The following is a 25,355-nucleotide window of genomic DNA, read 5'->3' on the forward strand; positions in this document are numbered from 1 at the left end:
TCCTTTCTTGCAAATCCTGCAAGTTGACCTGCAACCACCACAGATACATACTGCAAACACACACACACACACACACACACACACACACACACACACACACACACAAAATAAAGAAAAACTGACATTAGTTCTTTAGAGAACCAGTTAATAACGCAGGACAAATGGCAGAGTCCAAATACCATCTGTTTGCTAATCTGAAGGAAAGATCACACCTATCATCAATCCCAGATCATCGATGGCTTTACAGTCGTATGGAGAAAAGTTGATATGGGCCCTAGTGACGGATGGAAGACTGACTGTATCTACCATTACTAACAATTAAAAAGGGGCATTACACCACAATCTATGCAACATTGTTGTCCCAAGTTTTATTCATGCATTCAACATAGTTGCACACTTGTTTCCCAGACTCTCCTTGAACTCCTGGGCTCAAGCAATCCTCCCATTTCTGCTTCCAGAGTCACTGGAACTCAGTATGCGTCACCACGCCCAGCTGTTGGCCCCCAGTTTGGAACTGAATCTGATCATGTCTTTATGAAAGACATCGGAGGACAAGGGAAACGTGTGAGGGCACTGATCGACAACAGCAGCGATGCAATCCACTCTGTGGAGACACCACAGAACAAAGGCACTGCGTGACGGGGGAGGGGCGGGACGACACGGAAGGAGGAGCCAGATTCTGACATGCAAGTCAAGACCTCACAGCAAGCACTCACTCCTGTAATCCCACACTAGGGATCTGGAAGCAGAAGAAGTGAGTTCTAAACCAGCCTGAGCTACACAGAAAGACCTTGTCTTAGAGCAGTGGTCCTCAACCTTCCTGATGCTGCGACCCTTCGATACAGTTCCTCGTGTTGTGGTGACCCCCCCAACCATAATAATTATTCCATTGCTACTTCATAGCTGTAATTTTGATACTGTTGTGAATCTTAATGCAAATATCTGAAATGCACAATATCTGATACACAACCCCTGTGAAGGCCGCATTTAAACCCCCAAAGTGCTAACACCCCACACGGTTTGAGAATCACTGTCGTAGAGAGAAGGGCATGTGAGATCAACCCCATGCAGTGTGAATGTTTAGGGTCTTGGATTGTGCGTAGATATTTTCACAAACTGAAAACAGCTCTGAGACAACACCAACATCCAGAGACACTAAAAAAAATGAAGTCTTGCTCATTTACGTGACAACAGGATGATGATGATATTGAAGCAAAAGAACCCGGATCACTTTGGAGAAATATTTATACCTAGAACTGATTTCAGTCCTTCAGTCCTCTCTGTACTGTTCTTCAGGAAACTGTAAAAATGTGGTCAGCTGTCCTGACCACACAGAATCTCTATTGTTGTTGTTGTTGTTGTTGTTGTTGTTTTAATACCCTGAGAACAATGTTTAGAAGGAAGAGGAAGAGTAGGGTGAGAGCTAACTAACACAAACATTAACTGGGGGCTTTCTAAATGTTTCTGTATACTCACAATGCCCCTAGGAAGTCCCTCGAGGCACAGGGCCAGCATGTAGGAGAACATAACTACTCACCATTCGGAGCTCAAGCTTCGGAAAGTGTCAACACTCAGAATGCAGTAGGAGCTCAAGCTTCGGAAACTGTCAACACCCAGAATGCAGCCGTCAACCTAGAAGTTCACAAGAAAAGGCTCTGAGTGACAACGGCTGCCCCAAGCCCACACACTTCGTTCCATAAGCAAAAAAAGGAAAGAAAAGGACATATGGCACAGTACTGTTATCAGTCGAGGAATCTATAAGGCCACCACAGCAGGGCGGCCATGATGGGGAGGACACTAGGGGCTTAGGAGTGGAGGCAAGTAATCTAGAACTCTCCACAAAGCAAGTCACAGAGAACCCACCCTACGGACATCACCCCAGTTCCACCTGCCGGAGGAACAGTATCGTGGAGTCAGTCACGTGGGTCCACCAGGCTCACAGTCCTATTAAAGAGAGCAAGAAAAGGCCAGGCATGGTGTTACAGGCCTGGAGTCTCAGCTAGTCAAGAGACTGAAGCAGGAAGGTCACATTAGTCCACGAGTTCGGGGTCAGTAGGCAACAGAGCTCAAGACCCAACACTTAAATAATAAAATCAAAAGCAAGAGGGTAATACATGTGCATTTTTATTCAGATGACTGGAATTTTCAAAGCGAATGTATGGTCTCTTAAAAAAGGAAGGGAACAAATAGCAAAGAAAGAGAATTGAGACAAATCAGTCAAAGTAAAGCGAGATTTCACACTGAAGACCAAGGCCAGGCTGCTTTCAGATGAGAATCGGGCCGCAAGGATTGACAGGCCCCTGTGGTGAGTAATAAACCTCACATTGCTCTCAGTATTGGGTCAGGCTGGACCAGACATGATAGCCAATGGATAACATTTTTAAAAATGTTGTTTGGACATGTTTCTTGGATGGTTAGGGCAGGCCGACTTCATCCAGGAGGACAGCAATGGACAGATATTAACCCTCTAGAAGAAGAGGATGGACAGGGCTCAGCTGAGAACGGGGAGGACAGCTGGGGGTGTGGAAAGAGAGGGGTGGGAGGTCAGCGGGTGGAAATCTACAGGGGCAAACATCAATGTCGGACAGCTTCGTGCTGGAGGCAGGCCCAGGACCTAGACAAGGGAGGGAGAAGGGTAGCTCATCAGACGCCGAAGGTGATCAGTTATACCCTGTGGGGGATCTCAGGAATTGACTTAGCAGGGCTGGGCTAAAACGGCACGGCAAACCAGGGGTAAGTTGAGGCCTAATTTTTAAAATGTTCAAAAGAGCCTGACTTAAGTAAGATATAGAATCTCTATCAAGAACAGTATACATAGAGACCCTGACTCCTAGAGGGGCTCCAGAGGGGCTCCAGAGGGGCTCCAGAGGGGCTCCAGAGGGGCTCCAGAGGGGCTCCAGAGGGGCTCCAGAGGGGCCCTGCCACCTTCACAGGCCTGCAGAGAGACGATCTTGGTGAGAAGGTAGTTCAATTCAACAAGGTTTAGTATCTGGTATTGGTTCAAACTTCTGGTATCTGACCCTGGGTAGTTTATTTTAGGTATATTTAAGAACAGCACAATTTGGTGGACATTATTCTGGTGATAATTAACTCAATCCCGTGTACACAACAAAGCATACATGAATCTCTCTGAGGAACAAAGTAAGCCAAATACAGATCAGATGTGACCACATCAAAACCTTGTGTAAAGTCCATAAAGACAGGTTCTATACACTAACTAGAAAACAAATTTACATTAGGAGTCTGGGGGGAAGATGCCCCAAAAAAAGGCTCCAGAAAAGTCTCTATCCTTCCAGAGAGAGCTGAAGTCCCCAGACTAGTAAGCATATCTGCTCCCAGATTTCTGGACAGACTAGAGGTATAGTGTTCGTTCCCTCAAAGGAACAACCCTGTATGCTCAACATTCCAGGTTCCCCTGGTGCTTATCTGTGAGCACAAGGACCTCCATGCCTCCCACATTCTAGAAGATGCCTTGGTGTTTTAACACAGCAGCCCAAGAGTAACCAACACAGAGAAGAAAAAAATCAAAATTTGATGCCTGGATCTAAAATGTCCCATAAAGAAACTTTTGATCATGGTCAGAATTACAAAACTCCCCTAGCACACAGCCTAAGCAATTTCCCCGCCACCCAGATCCCATTTAACAGACGGACAAAATGCCCTCCTTGCATCCTCAAGTGTGACATACACATAGGTTACTGAAGATCGAAAAGGGTGTGGGGGTGCACACCTTCAGTCCCAACACTCAGGAGGTAGAGGCAGGCAGATCTCTGTGAGTTCCAGACCACCTAGGGCTACACAGGGAGAGCCTGTCTTTAAAAGGAAAAAAGGGCAAATGTGCTAAATATTCTCTCTTATCTCTGTCAGCAATGATCTATTCCCAAGGCAGCCCTTCCTCCCTGGCCCCTGTGCAAGCCCAGAAGAAGCCATGATAGGGAAGGCAGGAAGCTGATCCTGTTTCCTTCCTGCTGGGTCACCTGGGGTCTGACCATCATAGGGTTTCTCTCAAGCCACCTGTCCCTCTGTTTCAGTTACAGGGGATGAAGAAGGGACTTCTTCTTACAAGCCCCATGTCCCTCATTTCCCTTCTTGCCCTTCCTAACTCTATGACCACCTTCATCCAATAATCTAGTTATCTCTTTAAGCATACTATATAGTTTCCTGTCCAGTCTGATCAGAAACATGGACAGACAGAAGGCAGAGAATCTGAAATTCAAATTTCCATATGTGCTCTCAACTATAGGAGGAAAGACAGACAGACAGACAAGAAAGAAAGGGAGGGAGGGAAGACGGAAGAAGGGAGGGAGGGAGGGAGGGAGGGAGGGAGGAAGGGAGGGAAAAAAAGAAAAAGAGCCTTATTTCTAAGGCAAATTTCATGGGGCACATGGAATGTAGACAGAAGTGGCAGGTGTCCGAGGAGGCTCTAAATTTAAGGGTATCTTGAAATTCTACCCAAATTTTGCATATACGTGCGTTTTTTTTTCTGAGAAGAGAAATCCAAAAAGAAAAAGGTCACATTTGTCACTGAAGCCTCCAAAGCTGAGGTACCGCTGCAGGAGCCAACCAGCACAGACGCGGCTGCTGTCTCCTCAGGGAGGAAAGGAAGAAAGATGGACAGCAGAGGACACACACCTATGTCAGCCCCCAGGAGGGAGCAGAACCAACCGCATCCCTCACTGAGGGGGCTGGGGCTGGAGGACCCTCCCCCCCACCTACCACCCACCCCACAAGGCAGCTGGGGCGGTGTGTTCCTGCGCATCACTCACAGCTCCCTCCCAATAATCAAGTGACATTTGCAAAGCTCATCAGCCCAGCAGGTGTTCAGATGTACAAGCAATAGAAAAACAGTTCCGGGCCGGAGGAAAAAAGAAACGTCTCCTGCTCTGAAAATCCCCCAGGCTGATGCGAGGGTGTGGGACAGAAAACCAGGAGAGGAAAAATACACTGGAGATAGCAGAACATCACAGACAAGCGGTCCAGAAATGCCTAGGTGGGGAAAGAGAAGCTGGGTGTGTGTGTGTGTGTGTGTGTGTGTGTGTGTGTAGGCAGCAACCAGCCCTTACAAACACGTGCTCCCAACCCTCTGCCTGCCTGCCCCTGTGACCTAGCCTGTGTGACTCACCCTGTCTAATCTCTAGCTCACCCCTAGTTACACTGAGACTATACTGTACAAAACTCCCAGGGCTGTGGGAGGGTCGCTGAGGCGCACCTTGCCCAGCCCGAGGTCTGTTTTACGGTCTCTGTGTCCTTCACCACAAGGGTGCTCTGACACAAAGCAACAGAAGGTGACAAGAGACTTAGGAACTGACACTAAGGTTGATGCCAAAAGGCAGTGACAAGCCATCTGGGCGACAGCCCCTGAGGGGGGCCAGAGCCTCTAACCCACATGGAGCCCCATGATCCCCTCCTTCTCCCATGCTGCTGTCCTCAGCCCAGAGGCAGAAGGACATTGCGGCCAAGAGCCTTGCTCTGGAGCCTTGGTTGACACCAAGGCTTTGGAATGGACGGCGAGGTGGCCCTGCACAAGCCAAGGTATTACTCTGAAACTCGGTCTCCTCACCTGACAACCAGTCCCAGGACCGATCTTTTCTGGTGACTGAAATCACACCAAGTTCTTAGAACAATGCCCAGAGAGCAGAAATAACCATGTGCAAGCTGTCGTACCCGTGGATTTCAGCTGGTTCTGAAGAGCCCTGTGACAAAGCAGCATCTGTGGTCCAGGGAACTGCCAAATACTGGCACCACCAGCCCACAAACCAGCTACATGTCCTTGATCCTGAGATGTGCTGTGTATTCTAATGTTTCTGAAATGACAGCGGGCACTGAATTTACCATATATCATGCTGCCTGTTAAATGGGGACAATAGTATATCAAGCTAATGTCGCAGAGGACCAAAACAAAAAACCCAATGTATGCAAAACGCTCTCCAAAGGGCTTGCTCTGGAGTACGCAGAAATCATTTTTCCGTGATTCTGTCCACCATTGTGTGCAGTATGGATCTAACCCCTACTTTCTCCTCTAACTAAATGTGGAGATTTTTCCTCACTCTCATCTAACCCAAAGCCACCCTCCACTCTGCTAACAAAGATGCTGGCCAAAGCCTTGGGATACAAAAAGATGCTGTAAATGTTAGGCATTTGCTAGAATTTCCCTGTTCTGCTGGCATCTCGGAACTACTGACTTACAGAACATTCTTTAGAAGTTGCTGAGTTGCATCATGTCGTATCCCAAGTTCATTCAAGGTTGATTTTTTTTTTTTGGTTTGTGGAATAATCTGCATGTCATTGGGTTGGCTTTTTGGTGGCCCCTACGGGAACAGATGTTCACCTATCAATCTGAGAAAGCCCCATGGAAAATAAATCTTTAGCAGAGGGGCCGGAGAAATGGTTAGAGCATCTACTGCACTTGCAGAGGACACGGGTTCTATTCCCACCACCTACATGACTGCTCACAAGAACCTGGCACACCTGTTCTCAGGGGAATCCCTCTTCTGATCTCCATGGACACCAGGCAGCCATAAGATGCACATACACACAAGCAAGCAAAACACGCATGCGCATAAAATAAGCAGAACTGGAAAAAATTAAAATTAAAAACCATTTAGCAGAGGCACAAGAGAAACCAACCCAACATGGAGAAAAGGTATCAATAAATGTATCTGAGGGGTTTGGGGACTTAGCTCAGTGGCAGGGACTTGCCTAGGAAGCCAAGCCCTGGGTTTGGTACCTACCATTTAAAAAGAAAAAATGCACCCGAATACCTCAGAGAATAATTACAAAAGAGCAAAACTGAAACACTGCATTGGTGGCCTCCTTTATCCACAGACTCTGGGGAAGACATAAAAATCACTACCAGCTGAGTAGCCCTGGCCAAAATGTTTGATATGAGAAGTGCCAAACTTCTAGTATTCAGCTTTGGAATTTGCCTTTATTTTTTTCCCTGGCTCTGGGAACATTTTCATATTCATGTCGAGATAGCTATCTTGGGGATGAGACCCAAGTCTAAGCATGGATATACCTTACATATGTAGTCAGAGAGTTATGTCAATACTGACCAAGGTTTGGACAGTTTGGATTGAGATGTTCAGTCTTCTCCTTCCCTTTCTCATCATCACTGCTTCCTAGGTGCCCTGAAGACTGGAGGACTACTACCCAAACAAGGGTACAACCAAAAAAACAGCCATCTGAGAGCACGGGCCCTAAGGGAGATTGCTGGATACAAACCCTGATCGCCTAGCAGTTAGGCATGTGACCTTGAGCCAGTTCCCCACACTTCTGTGGAAAATGAGGGTAACGACGGTTAACAGGAGCGTGGATTCAGTCAATGGATGCTCCTAAAGAACTGTCAACATGCCAGGCACACAGACGTGCAGAAACCTTAAGCCATCTCTATATTACATCAGCTGAGCCCCAGAAGCCCTTGAAATGGGAGTCGGGGGCTGCGGGGGGGGGAGTTAGTCTCCAGCAGACAGTGAAATGGGAAGATAAGTGGTAAGACAGATAGAACATAGGTCACAGACATGCCACACATAGACTGTGTCACAGAGATGGGTTTTCTTCAATACCTTTTTCTCTTGAGGTTCTGGGGAGCAAAGCCCAAGAACGCTAGCCACTCTCCACCACCGAAGTCACCCCCACCCCACAGGAGCCGGTCCTGTGTTCTCTGAGCCTCATCATCCTCCCCAGCTACATACTACACAAGAGTTACACTGAGAAACCAAAACCCATCCCGTGGCTGGACATCATCTGAGTTTTCTGCATGGCTCTGCCTTCCCTGGCGTCAAAAAGGGACAACAGAAGCAAAAACTAGATCCTTGTCACTCTCAGGAAAGTGTGTCACTCACAAGCACGAAAGCCACTCGGCCAGACATGACCAGTGATGCCTTCCACTAAGACAAACATCCCAGTCATTGGGGCCTGGTCACATCTTTCAACACTATGCTTTCGTTCACCTTCTACCCAAAGCCCAGAGAGCAAGAGCCAGCCAGCCAAACCCAGGGGAAAGGAAAAGAAAGACCTAGGATCCATTGTCCTCACCAGCCCACACGGTCTCCCCATAGGTCATGGGAATTTTTGGACAGCTACTTCATAAGGTGGTGTTTGAGTCATCAGCAAGAAAGGCTAGGGCAGGTTGTCTGGCTGTAAACGTGAGATGGATAAGGAGTGTGGATAAATGTCAAACACAGTGTCTGCACGGGCTGGGGGACAGCTTGCTTACACAGCTGTTTCCTTCCTCAGACAAGCGATGAAACAGCACTTTGGAATGTAGATCATCTTCAATTAAGACATTTCTGTCGAAAAGCTCTCCTGGCAGGACCAGCGACGGATTCATCACTGTCCTCAGACTCGGAGCTTTCAAGGGTGGCGGGGCAATTTATTTTTGTTGATTAAACAAAATACAAAGGGAAAGGGCCTAAAAATTGATTAGCCGATTAAACTCAATGATTCTTGATGAGGAAGTGCGCATGGCTCACTCACTCCGCTGGAGTTATAAACTGTCTCCCAGAGAGCTTGCATCCAGGCTCGGGATCCAAACAACCACGGAAATTTGTGCTGACAAAAAGATAAAGTAGGCCGGGTGGTGGTGGCGCACGCCTTTAATCCCAGCACTCGGGAGGCAGAGCCAGGCGGATCTCTGTGAGTTCGAGGCCAGCCTGGACTACCAAGTGAGTTCCAGGAAAGGCTTAAAGCTACACAGAGAAACCCTGTCTCGAAAAAGCAAAAAAAAAAAAAGATAAAGTAAGGTTGGATTATGCGAAATCCTTCTTTTCTGTGATGGAATGGAGGGAAGAGGGAGAAGGAGGACTGGGGAGGGTGCAGGCATTGCCACATGCATAATTCCTAGGAGGACAATTCGGGTTGCAGGAGGGACCAGCTCTTTAGTAGACGACAGTAGTCACTAAGAGCAGCCAATCTGTGGAGATGACAACACTTATAAATACCCAGACATTTCATTTTCTCTTTTACTTTTCCAAGAGAACAAGCAGCCCAACCAAGTGATGGCTTTCTGGGGCTACCGCATACTTCATCGGTGCACGAAAGGGCACCAGAAGCCTATTTCAATTCCAAATAAAGTTTTCCTCTAATTGTTGCCACAAGGTCAAGTCTACAACGGCAATAAATTCACTCGTAACCGCCACAGAACGTGGAGGCAGTAGAATGCCAACGCTTGCTGGTGGTCGGGGCACGAACGCTGCAAGGCTGCTACGCATTTTTAAACTTGATTGTACATAATTGTTAATCACTGACCCATCTCCAACCTCCTGGGCTGGAACACGTTGCTAGGCAACCCATTTTGCTCTAGATAGTTTTTGAAAGGAAGTCGGACAACAACCAAGTGTCAGCGAAGTAAACACTAACTATTAGTGACAGGTCCAGACAAATGAGGGATGCCCAGCATCCTTACAGCGAGCGTACTTACTTCATATTCCAGCCTAATGCAAACGTGTACTCCTCCATGTCTTACAACTGAGCCAATAAGCTGTCTTCGGTTCAATTGGAGGCAATTGCCCTTTTGGTATAACCCAGACAACTTGAGAGCCGGAGGGGTCCAAAGACTATGCAACGGAGGAATTGCTTTCTTCAAAATCACAACCGTGCTTTGCATCACAAACATCTCATTTACTTAGTCCACTCATCAGCTGGGAAACATAACCTACTTCTAAATGCCCAAATAAGAAGTCACATGCACTTTCCTACTTAAGATGATCACAAGCTGATTTTACTGTTGCTTGGACAATATCTACCTACACAGCCCCTGTCTTTTCAAATCGGCAGAGCCGCAGGGAACAGAAGTAATTTTATTGTTCCTAATTTAAGATCAGGAACACCAGGGAACATGGGGAAGATGGGGGACAGAACAGCCAAGTCCATGAAAAAAGTCATTTGCCGGGAAAGCGGAGGGAAGGCGGGTGGCTGGTGTCATGGAACACAATGTCATTCCTGGGAAGAAAGTGAAGTCTAATGACTCTTCATGTCCACATCCAAGAAGCCCAGCTTGCCTCAGGGAATTTATGCGAAGGATACCTAATGGCCCTGTGTTTGTTCTCAGAATCACCAGGAAGTGTTCACATTGGCTACTGTGAGTACTGAGTAAGGACCAGCTCAGGGAATGCCCCGGGACAGGGGAGTACTGAGTAAGGACCAGCTCAGGGAATGCCCAGGGGGACAGTGAGTACTGAGTAAGGACCAGCTCAGAGAATGCCCAGGGGAAAGGTGAAAAACCTCATTAAGAAAGAAATGTTGGCCAGGCAGCGGTGTCCCATGCCTTTAATCCCACCCAGCACTGGAGAGGCAGAGGCAGGTGAATCTCTGTGAGTTCAAGGCCAGCCTGGTCTACAAAGCCAGTTCCAGAACAGGCCCCAAAAGCTACAGAGAGAAACCCTGTCTTGAAAAACAAAAACAAAAACAAAAACAAAAACAAAAAAAAAAAAAAAAAACAAGAAATGTTGGGCCAGCACAATGTTTCAGCAAGCAAAGTAACTTGCTGCCAAACCCTGACAATCTGAGTCTGAGCCCCATGACCACCATGTACAAGGAGAAAAACATCTCCTGACTTCAAGGGGACACATATGCGTGCGTTACACGCATACACAGACACACACGCATGTACGATAAATGTAAAATTAAATTAAAGACAGAATTGGTCAAAGTTATCAGGTGAAAGGGAAAACTCACAGCGAGGTTTAAAGTTAAGACCTCTGCCCTGGCTGCACAAATTTGGGTGTCTAAGTGCTGTGGTGTGTCCCCACAGGATTAGGTGTTTGAACACTTGGTCCCCAGCTGGTGGCGCTGTTTAGGAACCATATGGAACCTTTAAGAGGTTCAGCCTTGCTGGAGGAAGTAACTCACTAGGAACTAGCTTTGAGGTTTCCCCAATTCCTGTTCTATTTCTTGTGTGTGGATCAAAATGTGACCAGCCAGCTTCTTCTGTTCCAGCCACCACACTTCCCTAACCATGCCACGCCTTCACCACTATGGGGGATTCTTCCCTAACCATGCCACGCCTTCCCCACTGTGGTGGATTCTATCTCTCTGGAGCCATTGGCCAAAATAATCCTTCTTCCTTAAGGTGTTCTTACAGGGTGTTATCACAGCAGCAGACAGGTAACTCATACACTGTGCACTTTGCAAATACAGTTTTCTAGTGACCAGAAGCACCTAGGACTATGAAATACAAAGCACAGATCAGACATAACAAACAAGACATTAGGCAAATGATAAACTGTCTAAAGAAAGTAACAGAATATTTATACGGGCCTGCTTTAAGTCCTGTAGACCAGGCTGGCCTTGAACTCAGAGATCCGCCCGCCTCTGCCTCCCGGAGTGTTGGGATTAACAAAGGTGTGTGCCACCACTGCCTGGCACAGAAGCGACCTTTAAGTGAAGTTCACTGGACCATTCCAGAGTCATCAATCATTTTCCACAGTTCCCAAATAAAACCCATAGAAAGTCACCCTCCCATCCTCTGTGCTTAAAAAGACTTGACGACTACAAACAGAATGATCAACTATCATCTCCCTCAACAGTTCCCATGTACTCTGCCAGAAGCCCAAGAACAAGAAAAGGAAAATTTCAACCCCTAAGTATGTCTGAGGACATGCAGCCCAGTGCAAACACTGCTAGTTGGAACCAAAACTTGGGGACTTCCAATAGAACCCCATAGGAACGACATCGACGTCTCATAAGCACACAACGAATAAATGAAATGTAGAAATGCCAAAGACTAAGTAAACACCAAGTGCCAACTTCTCAAACACACTCGGAAGCTCACCCCTTCACACTGAGAGAAGACTGTGACTTCACCAGGGACATGGTGAACCAGCTGTGAGGACAGCTGTGCACTTCTGGGAATCTTCACCACCCAAGTCTACACCTGCAGTGAATTCACTCACAGGGGCACGGTGAACCATGTCAGAGAACAAGCAAAGCCCAGACACAAGGTGTGGGGCTGGCAGCCGAGTGATGTGTGCAGGTAGATTTCATGCTGCTCCAAAGCACAATGTACCACGCCATATTAGAACTGTGCTTCCACAATGTAAGGTGGGCAGTTTTCCACCTGAGTTCTAGAGGCCATGCAGTTCCCAGCTCGGGAAGCATTTTTTTCAGAGGCTGGGGGTTTTGCTCAATGGCAAAGCATTTGCTTAGTATGTGAGTTCCCAGGTTTCATGCCCAGTGTCACGAAAAAAAGAACAAAGAAACAATAAGACTGTCCCTTTGTTGAAAACATTATCCAGAATATGAAAGAAATTGACTCACAAAATTTTAAAGTCTATAATACGATTTATTTCCATGACTTTGTTTGGTTAAAACTATGTGAGTAGGGGAGGGGTAGGAAATAAGTGGGAAGGGAAGCAGGCAGGGATGAGTGGGTGGATGGATAGATGGATGGATGGATGGATGGATGGATGGATGGATGGATGGATGGATGGTAGGAGGCAGTATCCTACTGGTGTAGTGTTACAGAGGCTCGGGATCCAGTATTATGGTTTTAATATCTTAGTAGACTAGCTGTTGTCATGTTGAAAGTGAGGAAAATTGACAACATGGAAATCCCAAACACCACAATTCAGCCTTTTCACTCATTCAGCAAAGCCAGTTTACTACCATGCTGAGGCAGGATAAAAAGGCAGAGTAATGCGGACATGAGAAGGAAGGGGCCTGTCATCCTGGAGTCTGACTGGAGCCTCTCAACGGTCAAGAAGCCAGAGTTCCTGCGGCAAAGGCTGAAACAGGATCAGTATTCCTTTCTATGTCAAAACAGCAGTAACGCAGGCTTAACGCCTCAATGGACATGACCTTGAGAAAGCTCCCATTCATTACTCGGACATTGAGAATCTCAAAACTGTTCATATGCTGGGCGACGGTGGCGCAAACCCTTAATCCCAGCGCGCCACTCGAGACACAGAGACAGAAGGATCTCTCTGAGTTCAAGGCTAGCATGGTCTGCAGAGCCAGTTCCAGGGAAGCCACGACTACACAGAGAAACCATGTCTGGGGGGGGGGGGGGGAGGACGGGGCAGAGGGAGGGAGGAGGGGGGCGGACACACAAAGACAACTGTCTACAGTAAGGACACTGTGTCCCTGTGGGCAGGACTCTAACCTTATCTTGTAATCCCGCTAGGTGCCCCAGGAACCCCAATACCCACCAAAATTATGTATATGACCATCATCAAAACCCTGGGCTACATCCTGCCCTTGAGGAGCCCATACCCACATCTGAGTATGTCTCATTTCCTTCTGAGTGCCTCTCTTTCCCCTGCCCCTCTCGTGTGAGCCTGTGTTAAAATATCTTTAATAAAATCTCCAACTCTACTTCATAACTGGCTGGTACTGAGATTCTTTTCAGTATCAGAGCCAGAAATGTTGGTTTGGCCTGAGTCAAGATCCCCAAAACTCTCGGGGAACTCCTGAGGCTGACATGGATGACAGTGAGAAGCTGTGCCCCCTTGACTTATATGGCACATTGTACTGATGGAAAAGAAGAAAGGGGACAAGAAACAGTACGAGGAAGGATGAAGTCTTCCAAGAGGGAGACTGCCCCACACCCCACGTCCAAGAGGGAGATAGTACCATGCCCCATGTCCAAGAGGAAGATCGCCCAACACCCCATGTCCAAGAGGGAGATCACCCAATGCCCCATATCCAAGAGGGAGATCACCACATGTCCCATGTCCAAGAGGGAGATTGCCCCATACCCCATGTTCAAGAGGGAGATCTGCTGGGGATGTCTTTCTGTATCCTGTGAATGTGTGCTGCTCTGATTTGGATGATAAATAAAATGCTGATTGGCCAGTAGCCAGGCAGGAAGTATAGTATAGGCGGGATAAGCAGAGAGGAGAATTCTGGGAACAGGAAGGCTAAGTCAGGAGACACTGCCTGCCGCCACCTCCGCCACGAGAAGCAAGATGTAAAGATACCGGTAAGCCATGAGCCACGTGGCAAGATATAGCTTATAGAAATGGGTTAATTTAAGATGCAAGATCTAGCTAGCAAGAAGCCTGAGCCAGTAGGCCATACAGTTTTAAATAATATAAGCCTCTGTGTGTTTACTTGGGTCTGAGCTGGCTGCGGCCCCAGGCAGGACTGGAGAAAACTCCAGCTAGCTACAGAGATCACCCCACGCCCCATGTCCAAGAGGGAGATCGCCCCATACCCCATGTCCAAGAGGGAGATTGCCCCATGCCCCATGTTCATGCACATTAGTATTTTGTCTGCCCAAGTCACCACCTGAGGAGGAACTCACTGCTCAGATACACACAACTTTCAGAGAAGCCATCCATGATGCTCCCTCTCCCTCTGGAGGATGCTCCCACTATCCTCACAACATGCTCTAATTGCCTCTCACATCTCTTAAGTAATGGCTTACAATTCTACGTGGCCACTGTCCATGCAGCTGACACCGCTCAATGGCCAGCTGACTCGAAACAGTCACAATTCATCTTGGCTCCTGGCGTTTGTTATACTTTGAATTAAAGCAGTGGATTTTAACTAAGTAGGGCAAAAACATTTGCTCATGAAAGGTTCAGTCTGGAGTGCAGTATTCTGTCCCAGGCATCGCTGCAAAGGAGATTTTGAGGGCTTATGCATCTCCAGTCCACTTACCCCTGGATTGCAATTTTCCATTAAATCAGTTAACCTACATTTGTCACAAAACAGTGCAGTGTGTCACTGACCCACTTTGTTTCGTTCCTTTGCCAGTCAATGACATTCACATGTTACTATGAATTGCATTTTAACTAAGGAATTAAATATATTTGCCCTGGATTTACTCAAGTGAGCTTGAAACGCATTAGGACTCACCCGCAGGTTCCATTGCCTAATCCACTGAAGTGGCTTGGAGCAAACCGCCCCAGCTTTCTGTTCCATAGACTACCCAGTCCATTAAATGAAGGCACGAGATGAGGGAGAACACTGACAGGAAACCACTGCCCACTCTGTACCGAAGTCAGATGGAGCCACACGGGGCTTTCATCATCATCATCGTAATCATCATCATCATCATCATCACCACCACCACCACCACCATCATCATCATCGTCATCATCGTCATCATCATCACAATGCAACACAAATTACGTGGCTGAGACAAGATGTGATGGTTGACCCTGGTAGTCAACTTGACAGGATTTACAACACCTGAGGACACAAAGCTCTGAGCATGTCCACTTTCCAAAATTAAGTTGATTGAGGTAGGAAGACCCACCCTGACCTTGTGTGGCACCATTCTGAGAGAGCTGGTCCCGGGCTAACTAAAAGGGGGTGTGCTGAGCCCAGCATTCCCAGCTTCCTGGCTGTGGATGCAATGTGGACGCTGCTGCTCCTCCTGCCATAGGCTACTGGAACTTCAAACTCTGGGCCAATAAGAAACTCTCCCTTAAGTTGACTTTGTCAAACATTTTGTTGCAGCAATAAGAAAACTAACTAGCATAGAAGAGAAACTTGTTTTCAAACAGTCTTGGATGCCAGGAATGCCATGTTCAATTGCTGTCTGGACTGGTTTCTAGGCCGGTCTTTCCTGTTGACTCCATTCTCCCACAGCCATCCCTCTGCTCACACTCCACAGGAGAAAAGGCTGTGGATGAGCCTTCTCTTAAGAAGGACACCATCCCTACTAGAATCCACTGAGTACTCACAAATCTAATACCTAACTCCTCAGACACTATGGAGGGAAAGATGTTCCCCCCCCCCATACTCAGGAAAAGAAATATATGTGAGTGAAAAACCCTAACCTTCTGTTACAGGCTTAAGTACGCCACCCCCCACCCCCTACAAACTCACACTGAAGTCCTAATCCCCAGCATGCCTCGGATGTGGCCTTGTTTGAAAATGGAGTTATTTCAGACATACTTAAAAGGAGGTCATCCTGGAGTAGGGTGCTCCCCCCAATGCAATACAACTGGTACTCTGATACAGAAGGGGAATCTGGACATGGGCACACAGGGAGGATGCCATACAAAGAGAAAGGCAGAAATTGGGGCAATGCATCTATAAAGCAAGGAAGGGTGCAAGCAAGTACTAGAAGCTAAGAGAGAGGCACACAATGGATCCTCCTGCAAAGCCCTCGGAAAAGCTAACCCTGTCCTGTGAGCATACCATGATCGCGGTTGGACTTTAGGACTCCACAAGAATAAGGCCATCCCTGCTGCCGGAGCCACATAGGTCATTATTTTGTCTCTGCAGCCCAGGGCGGGTGGTAGCACTAACATGGTTGGCGACCTTGGCAAAAGATACCAAGTGCATGTTGCCCAGCCCAGCACCTTCCAGTCCTGTCTTCGGGAGCACACCATCTCTGGGCCTTACCTCTTCTCTGGCCCACCTCACCCCTAGAGCTGGCAGCCCTGCACATGGGGAGGCTGGCAGACAACCCCATCTGGTCCTCACTTCTAAGCCTGTTCTCCAGCTAGCTTGACCATAATAATCTCAATATTTTGACCTCCATCTGTCTGAATTTTGTGTTAAATTCATCCGTTGGCTCCAAACTCTAGGAGGACAAGGAGGCAATTAATTATCACCACTCACACCCCCACAGTGAGCTTCATTCACGCAGTCTCAGCCTCACAAGGCCCTATCCCATATGCAAGACATTTGTCTCCTGAAGCTATGGTGTAACTGCATCCCCAAAACTTCAAATGTTGGAAACTCATTTCTCAAATACATATGACACCTATATGTGATACCTTTGCAAAGTAATTAGGATCTCAGAGATCACCAAGGTAAGTCTCCTACAATGCCAACCTATGTTCTTAGACCTCCCAAACCATGAGCTAAATACATTTCTGTTCTTCATAAATTACCTGCTGCCCATACATTTTGCTATAACAACATAAAATACACTAAGACACCTGGCTCTCCACAAAGGCCTATTAATCTGGAAAAACAAGAGTCCAATTGAGGTATTCTAAGCAGAAAATCCTTTATTGTTTCAATAAAGCCTGAAGCTGGAAGATGATTGCATTAGTAATGTGCTAGAAGCCTGAGCTCAATCCCCAGAACCCACATAAAAAGTCAGGTGTGGGAGCACACACGTGTAATTCCAGGACTTTAGGAAGGAGGAAAAGAAACAGAAGGATCCTTGGGCTTGTTGGCCAGCAAGACCAGCCCACTAGGTGATCCCCAGGTCCTAAAAAGAGACCCTACCTTAAAAACTAAGATGAGCTGGACAGTGGTACTGCACACCTTTAATCCCAACACTCAGGAGGCAGAGGCAGGCAGGTCTCTCTGAGTTCGAGGCCAGCCTGGTCTACAGAGTGAGTTCCAGGCCAGGCTCCAAAACTACACAGAGAAAACCTGTCTTGAAAAACCAAGGACAGCTCCTGAGGAATGACATCCAGGTTTACCCCTGGCCTCTACACACACGCTCACAAATGTGCACTTGCACTGTGACACACACTTGCACAACCCCCAGATGCACACATAAAAATAATAAAGAAATGAATACAGTCATGGTGCTCCCCTAGGAACACAAGTCCACTACACTACGGGGAAAAAGAGGAGAAAGTCGGGTGCCCTGCTGGTGACAACCATGCCGGCTATGGTAGGCCTGAGCTTTCCAAGCCAGATGGAGGGGTACTAGGTGGTGGTGTGTGTCAACTTGACTCAGAGTCATCAGAGAGGAAGGAGCCTCCGGTAAGGAAATGCCTCCTTGAGATCCAGCTGTAAAGCATTTTCTCATTACTGATCAATGGGACAGGGCCCAGCCCATGGTAGGTGGTGCCATCCCTGGGCTGCTGGTCTTGGATTCTATAAGAAGGTGGGCAGAGCAAGCCATAGGAAGCAAGTCAGTAAGCAGCACCCCTCCACAGCCTCTGCATCAGCTCCTGCCTCCGGGATCCTGCCCTGTTTGAGTTCCTGTCCTGACTTCCTTCAGTGATGAACAGCAATGCTGAAGTGTAAGCCAAACAAACCCTCTCCTCCCGACTTGCTTTTTGGTCATGGTGTTTCTCAAAGCAATAGAAACCCTAACTAAGACAGGAGGTCAGTCACACATCAAAAGTGACCGAGAGAGAAGCAAGTTCACTATGCTGGGGAGAAACTGACTATTGTGGACTAATTCAAGTATAGCCCCTACTCGGTCAGCAGCTACTTGGGTGTGGACAATGTTTGCTGGCCCTGTAGACTTCAAGCTGTCAACTGCGGGGGGCAGGGGAGGGGATTGTACATAGTGTAAACACACTGCTTGCCACTCACACCCATTTCTTCTCCCACTCTTCTCCTCTTTCCTTGTTCCCCAAACAGTTCTAGACTTGATGGGCACAGCCAGCATCGTGTAACTTCAGAGCTGGAGAGAATGGAGTGTTTTGGAAAGCACCCTGAGTCCACGCAATAGGACAGAGGAAGCAGAACTGGTGACTTGTTAACCTACCTGACAGAGGAGGGCAGCAGAAGTTAGTGACAGATCAACAGAAACTTGTACAGCACATGAAATAAAACACACAAGAAAGTGATTCCAAATCCTCTGACTCACTAGCCACAGAGCCCACAGGGATGGCTGCCAAGAGGAAAACTCATGCTCGAGATGCATCTAGAAAGCGGGAGGTTGATGGTCCACACACAGCTGGACTAAAGGGATCAGCTTTCGGAAGTCAAATCCGTTTCAAGGAGGCCTTTAACAACCCAAAGAGCACTCCAGGAGAAGGGGGGGTGGGGCGAGGGTCCTGTGTGGCTGAAGACAGTGTCCAGAAACAAGAGTTGAAGAAACGACAGAGTTGGGGTGAGGAGGAAAGAGAAGACAGTAGCCATCGGAGGGCACTCGGGCGCTCTTAAGTCAACTGCTAAAGTCACTGAAACTTGAAATTAGAGATGTCCCCCAAAATAGAAAGCAGCTACTCTTTAATATAATTTTGATACCTGGCTGCATGCAGCGGACACCCAGGAGTCTAGAATATCTTAATGTCAGAGCATTAAGAAGACAGAGAGATGACCCCGTGGTTAAGAGTCAACACTGCTCTCAGGGTCCCGAGTTCAGTCCCCAGCACACATGCTGGGTTCTCCTGCTCCACAGAAATCCTTCACCTGTGGCTTCTGTGGACACTGCACTCACGTGGCACATACCTACACATGCACACACATACACACACCTACATATGTGTGCACACACACTCACACACTTAAAATACAAAATCTAAAAAATAAAGGAAAAAATGGTATGAAGACCACCATCCATGCATGTCCTTCCCAGCTCAACAATAAAATCTAATCCAGTCAATACTCTGCCTTGAACCTTCCTTCCTTAGGGGATCTGACCCTACTCACATTTACAAACTGGTTGTGCTCATAACAGTCTTGATACCAAATGTTGAGCGGGTTTCCTCCAAGGACTCACCAGCTCTCCAACTCTGGACACCAGCTGAGTGCCCCACGAGCTCAGATGGATTAACAATGGAGGGGATGGGCAGGACAGTGTTAAAGACCTCAGCCTCAGACCTCAGAGGGCAAGAGCTCAGTGCCGCCGCAGACACAAGAGTGCGGTGGGCACCCATGCCTCTGCTTATCCAACTACAAGTCCAAGGGCAATCTAGAACCTGTCCTCAGGTTCAGTAATTTGCCATAGGGTTAGTATAAAGGGTCTAACTCAGGGACGGTGAGGTGATAATGTACAGGAGTAAAGGAAGAGGAAGAGATGCCAGGGCTCCATGCCTTCTCCAGCACATCACCCTCCCAGCATCAACCCAGAACCTTTATTGTCCAATGACCTTTCAGAGGCCCCATCATGACTAAGTCACCAGCCATGGTCATTAGCTCCACTTCCGGCTTCTCTCCCCGCACCTGGACCGGAGGATGGAGCTGACAGTTTTAGCCTCTGAACACCTTTCAGACTCTCTGGAGACCAACCTCATCCTGAAGCCATCCAGGCCAATCATCTCATTAGCATACAAGACAAAGAACATTCTAGCAACTCTAAGCCGGGAACAAAGGCCAAATCTGTACTGCTTATGACATCCATCGTGAGAAATTCCGCTCGCACACAAATCCAAAGATCTGACCTTCATGTCACCTGGGTGAAGCAGCCCGGCATGATGAAATGCAGACAGGCCTACGCCTTAGTCGGAGGCTGTACCTATTCCTTTTGTTGTGTGTGGTGATGGCCTGGGTGGGAGGGGAAGAAATGGGAACCATAGTGAGGCAGAAGGCGGTGCCACACACAAGCTGACGTCCAGGGACACTCCCACCTGCCACCTATGTGCATCTGGTGAAGGCACCTGGAAGCTTTGCCAGCCTTCGGCAAAGCCACGGCTAGTCAAGGCCACCCTACACCGAAAACATTGTGGGAGACCTTGGCAGTGATCCAAGACAAGGACTGGTAGGAACCATTCCATTATAATAAAAATAAGTATCAGTTATTGAACAGGTCTGTGCCAGGCGCTACATATGCATCATTTATAATCACCATTATGAAAATGGTAATGACAATGGTGGACTTATTTCACAGATGAAGGCACAAAAACATAGACACTAAGTGACCTGCCTCAGGCCACACAGCTGTGAATGATGGAGGACATCGTCTTGGGACACACTACATCATGCCACCCTCCCACACATCCTCTGATTTATGTTTAGAAATGTTTTTTTTTTTTTCTGAACCACAGTAGGCTAAAATCAATGGGTCCCAAAGCAGAAGGCATGGCTGTACCCACTACATTGGGATCAAACTCCCCCTTCTCAGTTGTAGGAAGCCAGGGGTTCTGGAACGCCACACAGGCAACTGCACCCCACGCTTCAACCCACAAGACTCAGTGTGTAAAAGACAGAGTGGAGTGGGTCGTGTGCCAAGAAGCCCGAGCCAGTCTATTTTCATCTCAGTGTTAAGACAGCCAGCACCAGGTTGAGGCTGAGAAATGCTCCTTCTAATTAAAACTTTATTTTCATACACATGTCGCAGCTTCAGCATGGTGAGCCTCATGGCTTGCTCTGTGGATTTCTAAGAGGAGGCGGAGCGACTTGCAGTGACAGCCTCTCCCATTCACTTCGGAACAACCAGAGAATCTGCAAAGATGTGCTTCATACCCAGGGCAGGGGAGAAGTCTGCAAAATGTTGAAGAGAATCAGAAAGCACTAAGAGGAGACTGTGGCGAACCCTGAGGAGACTGTAGCAGGCACTTCCTCCCGGTGGGTTCTGCACATCCGCTAACAGGAGTCTCAGAAATCGACAGGAGGAGACATGATGGCCCTGTCCCATCTGGCGGGACAACAGAGCTCAGCAGGACTGCAAGCCCATCCAAGGATACCTTGGGGAAAGGACGCAAGCCAGGATGTTACAGACGTGATCATTGCTCCGAAAGGAATCAGGAAACACCCTGCTATGGTCTGGGTGCTTGTGCCCCCCAAGGATACATCAAAAGCCTCCCCACAAGTGAAGAGGTCATACAGGTACAGTTTTCATACATACAATTGGTGTCTTGTGAGAGAGTCCAGAGAACGCCGCCGTCTCCTTGTGTACCATGTAAGGACACAGGAATGTAAGGATGGCAGTCTAGGAACAGGAAAGCAGGCCCCGAATGACTATGCATCTGCCAGAACCTGCCCTTGCACTTCTCAGCATCCAAACTGTGTGACTTATGAGATTCCAGTCTATGGCCTACCCTGCTCCATCAGCCTGTCGTGGTTTGGGGATGAAGTGTGGCACTGTTTGGGCAAGATGGTGGTACTATTAAGAGGTGATCAGAACACGAGTGGGACCTCACTGGTGGACTGTGCATGGGTGAGTTCATAACGGAAAGGCTACTGGTAGGTGGGACCTGGTTGGAGGAGGTAGGCACCAGGTGCATACCTCTGCTTCCTGGCTGCTATGAGATGGGGACATTTCCTGTCAGGCCTCTCAACAAGCCATAGCAATGGATCTGACGCCAGGAGCCGGGGTAACTCCGTCCTTCTTTAAATGTCCACCAGGTGTTTTTGAAAGCAGAAAAAAAGCTGTCCGACACACAACCTGAATAGACTGAGAACCTAGAGGACCACATCCCCGGACACCTGTCATTCCTCATGTCCTCCTTTCTGCAAAGAGGTCACAAGTCTCAGATGGTACGCAGACCCGCAGGAGTGAATGCAGCACACCATGTGTCCTGCTGGCTGAATTTACCACAGAGTCGGCACAGTGGGCAGCCTCCAAACCTGACACCCCTCCTGGGTAAGGACCTGACCAAAACAGCAGCTCCAATCACTGCCAGAAACAAAAAATTTGGGGAACCCTAAAAGACAAGATACAACGGGTTCCAAACCCTTCCCCCACCGCTTCCGAGCTCAGCCACTAAACTGCTCCTCAGGGTCTGTAGCACTGGGGCCCTGTAATCTCAGTCCTGTCCGTTCAGGGTGGGAGCCTACAGACTGTCTAGGACCCTCCAGAGTCACGGCCATCTTCTCATTTCTAAGACTCCATGCTATATAGACTGTGCGAAAATCAAAGCATTTTTGTGTTTCCCCAAAATCCACTGTGAATCCCTACCCCTCAAAATGATATGAAAAATAGAGTCTTTGGTAAATCAGGGGTTGGCAGTGTATGCCTGTAGTCCCAGCACTCGGGGGGTAAAGGCAGGAAGGTGAGGAGAGGGCTTAAACCATGCTCAAACTACTTGGAGAGACTAGACCATGAGGCTCTAAGGGGTCAGTGCCCCATAATTATTGTTTCCGATACCTCGACAGAAGCTAGAATCTCCTGGAAAAGGAATCTCAGCCATGTGCTTTTTAGATCCGACTGGCCTTTGGGGACTATCTTAAGTTGAGGCAGGCAGACCCACCCACTGCAGGTGGCACCATTCTCTGGGTAGGGCCTGCTGGAATGAATTAAAGAGTGGAGAAATCGAACCAACCGGAATCCTAGCATGCATGGACTAATGTAAGGCTCTTGTCTGCTGAAGAGATATGGCCAGCTGCTTCAAGTTCCTGCCTCCTTAATTCCCATGAGGTGAAGGACTGTAAATTGGAAATTTGAACCAATAAACTCTTTCTCATTTCAAGTTGCTTTTGGGTATTTTATCCCATCAACAGGGGGAAAAAAAGAAAACAAAACAAAACAAAAAAAAAAACTGAAATTAGACACCAAAGGGCTACTTCATATTGTTGGTGGTTTTTACTCTTTTTGGGGGGGCCTGCCACCCAGCTCCCAAATAAATCACACACAGAGGCTTATTCTTACTTATGAATGCCCAGCCTTAGCTTGTCTTAGTTTCTTGCCAGCTTTCCTTAACTTATTCCGACTCCCTTTTGTCTCTGGGCTTTCCTGGTTCTCTTACTTCTGTAAATCTTACTCTTACTCCATGGTTCACTGTGTAGCTGGGTGGCTGGCCCCTGGAGTCCTCCTCCTTCTCTGGCTTAGCTCCTTCCTCCCAAAAGTAACACATCTTAAAATATTCTACTACAACTTCACAAGGACAGGAAGGGACTGCAACAGCTACAGATCACGAAACAGGTCCATACCACAGCAGACCTGGTGCCACGGGCAGGTCCTTCCCTGAAATCTAGGACAGTGAGTCCCTGGAGTTGGCCAACCTATGATCCTTCAAGTTAAATCCACGGCACAGCCACAGAGACTGGGGGTGGCTGGAGCTGTGCCTGTCCCAAAGGGATGCTTGTCCACCTAGTCACCAATAGTGTTGTCCCGAATGGCTGTGGAAAGCCCCCGGTGACAAAGCCAGGCAGGTCCACACCAGAGGATTGAAACCTCGGGAAACTTTGCTTCCCAGGTGAACATTTGACAAGGAGCTACTATTATCATCTAGGGGACACAGTCCTACAACGTACAAGACAGCTTGATGAAGAAAGAACCATCTAGCCCAAAAGGCCAACCCTTATTAGCAAGGGTGACAAACTGGTCAAAGCTACTCACAGCACCGTGTTCCCTTCCACCAAAAACGAGGACACAGGAAGGACCCATGTCGGAGTCGGTCACCAAGACTCAGGAGATTTCCTACCAGGGACTGTTGATGCTGGGCAGTGGACGGGAGAGGAGGGAGTCACTGCTCAGAAGCATTTCCAGAACCTCCCTCAATACCAAAACCCGTGGGTGCTCAAGCCCTGTGGAACATGGAACTTTGTGTACATGCTATATATCCTTCTGTGCACTGTGAGTCACCCCTAGATTTCATGGAATGTCCACTGGGATCTGAATCCAAGGATTAGTGTAGTGTGGTCACCGGACGGGAACTAGGAAATGGTGCCTACGTTCTGTGCGGTCCATGTGACACACTGAGAAGTCAACCAAAGGCTGGAGTGTGCCTGCCATGCACAAGGCTCTGGGTTCGGCTCTGGGTTCCATCTCTAGTACAAGAGAGAACGGAATGAAGAAGGTAAAGAAAGCAGGATGGAGGGACCGGGAGGAGGGAAGGGGAGAGGAGAGGAGGGAAGATGAAGGAAGGAAAGGGAACAGATCTGTATAAGGAAAACGATGGCAAGAAAGACAGATGAGACGCTAGAGACGCGGCTCACAGCACACCTGCAAGGTGCTGCTCCTGAGGAAGGACACTGCCCTGAGTTCCCTGCAGGCACAAGCCAGGGAGCGGGCACAGGACAGGGCTGACAAATGGAGGTCAGCCCCGCCTCACTGGCTCCTGTTCCAGAGGACGGGATACCTTCTTCTGACCTCCGCAGGTAAAACACCCATGCACATAAAATAAATTAAAAATAAATATATTTTCCCAAATTTCTCTTGGCAGTTGTATTACTAACAGAAGAGATAAAAGAATTTTTTTAATCCCAGGTCTAATGTGAAAATTTTTGTCTAAATGGAGGGTGGGGTAGAATTCTCTAGAAAGCTTGCTTTTTGAATTTTTCTCACAGAATTTGTATTTGCAGTATTCTACAGTCTCAGCAAAACCTACGGCTGCAGGGATGTCCATTATTGGTGGACTGTCCTGTTACTCTTTAGTTACTGAGAGATGGCCATGGTCATGCAGGACGGGGGCCTTCGGTAACTCGACCTGGTGGGGAATGCTTGAGCAGCTCCATAGCCAAAGAGGTGGTTCAGTAGTTAAGAACACTGCTGCTCTTCCGGAGGATCCAAGTTCGGTTCCCGGCCCCCACATCAGGTGCCTCATAAATGCCTGTAACTCCAGTTCCAAGGGATCTAACACTCTCTTCTGGTTCCTCTAGACACCTGCACAAGGGCCTGTGCACACTCATGAGTGCACACGCACGCGCGCGCACACACACACACACACACACATGCACACACACACACACACACACACACACGCATGCACATGCACAAGTAACAATAAATCTTTAAAGAAACGTGAAACTGAAAAGATGGTTCAACAGTTAAGAGTGCCTGATGCTCTTGCAGACGACCTGAGCTCCATCATCAAATCATGTGGCTGAAAAGCACCGAGTACCCCAGCTCCAGGGGACCCAACACCCTCTTC

The 25,355-nt window shown here is 48.0% G+C and overlaps 1 protein-coding gene across 6 annotated transcripts in view; it reads right to left on the reverse strand.

Annotated features, from left to right (window-relative positions):
- The window catches only part of Tiam1 (TIAM Rac1 associated GEF 1), a 385,599-nt gene that overhangs the window by 296,113 nt on the left and 64,131 nt on the right, over window positions 1-25,355 (reverse strand). For 5 of the 6 annotated variants that reach the window (XM_052741097.1, XM_052741100.1, XM_052741099.1 and 2 more), the window contains exon 2: window positions 1,538-1,632. The exons of the other annotated variant lie outside the window; for it this stretch is intronic. The gene's annotated coding sequence lies outside the window, so the exon portion shown is untranslated. The remainder of the gene's footprint in view (window positions 1-1,537; window positions 1,633-25,355) is intronic. 6 annotated transcript variants of the gene reach the window in all.

Source organism: Peromyscus californicus, unplaced genomic scaffold, assembly GCF_007827085.1.
Source record: "Peromyscus californicus insignis strain IS unplaced genomic scaffold, ASM782708v3 Scaffold_16__1_contigs__length_79575227, whole genome shotgun sequence".
Taxonomy (NCBI): domain Eukaryota; kingdom Metazoa; phylum Chordata; class Mammalia; order Rodentia; family Cricetidae; genus Peromyscus; species Peromyscus californicus.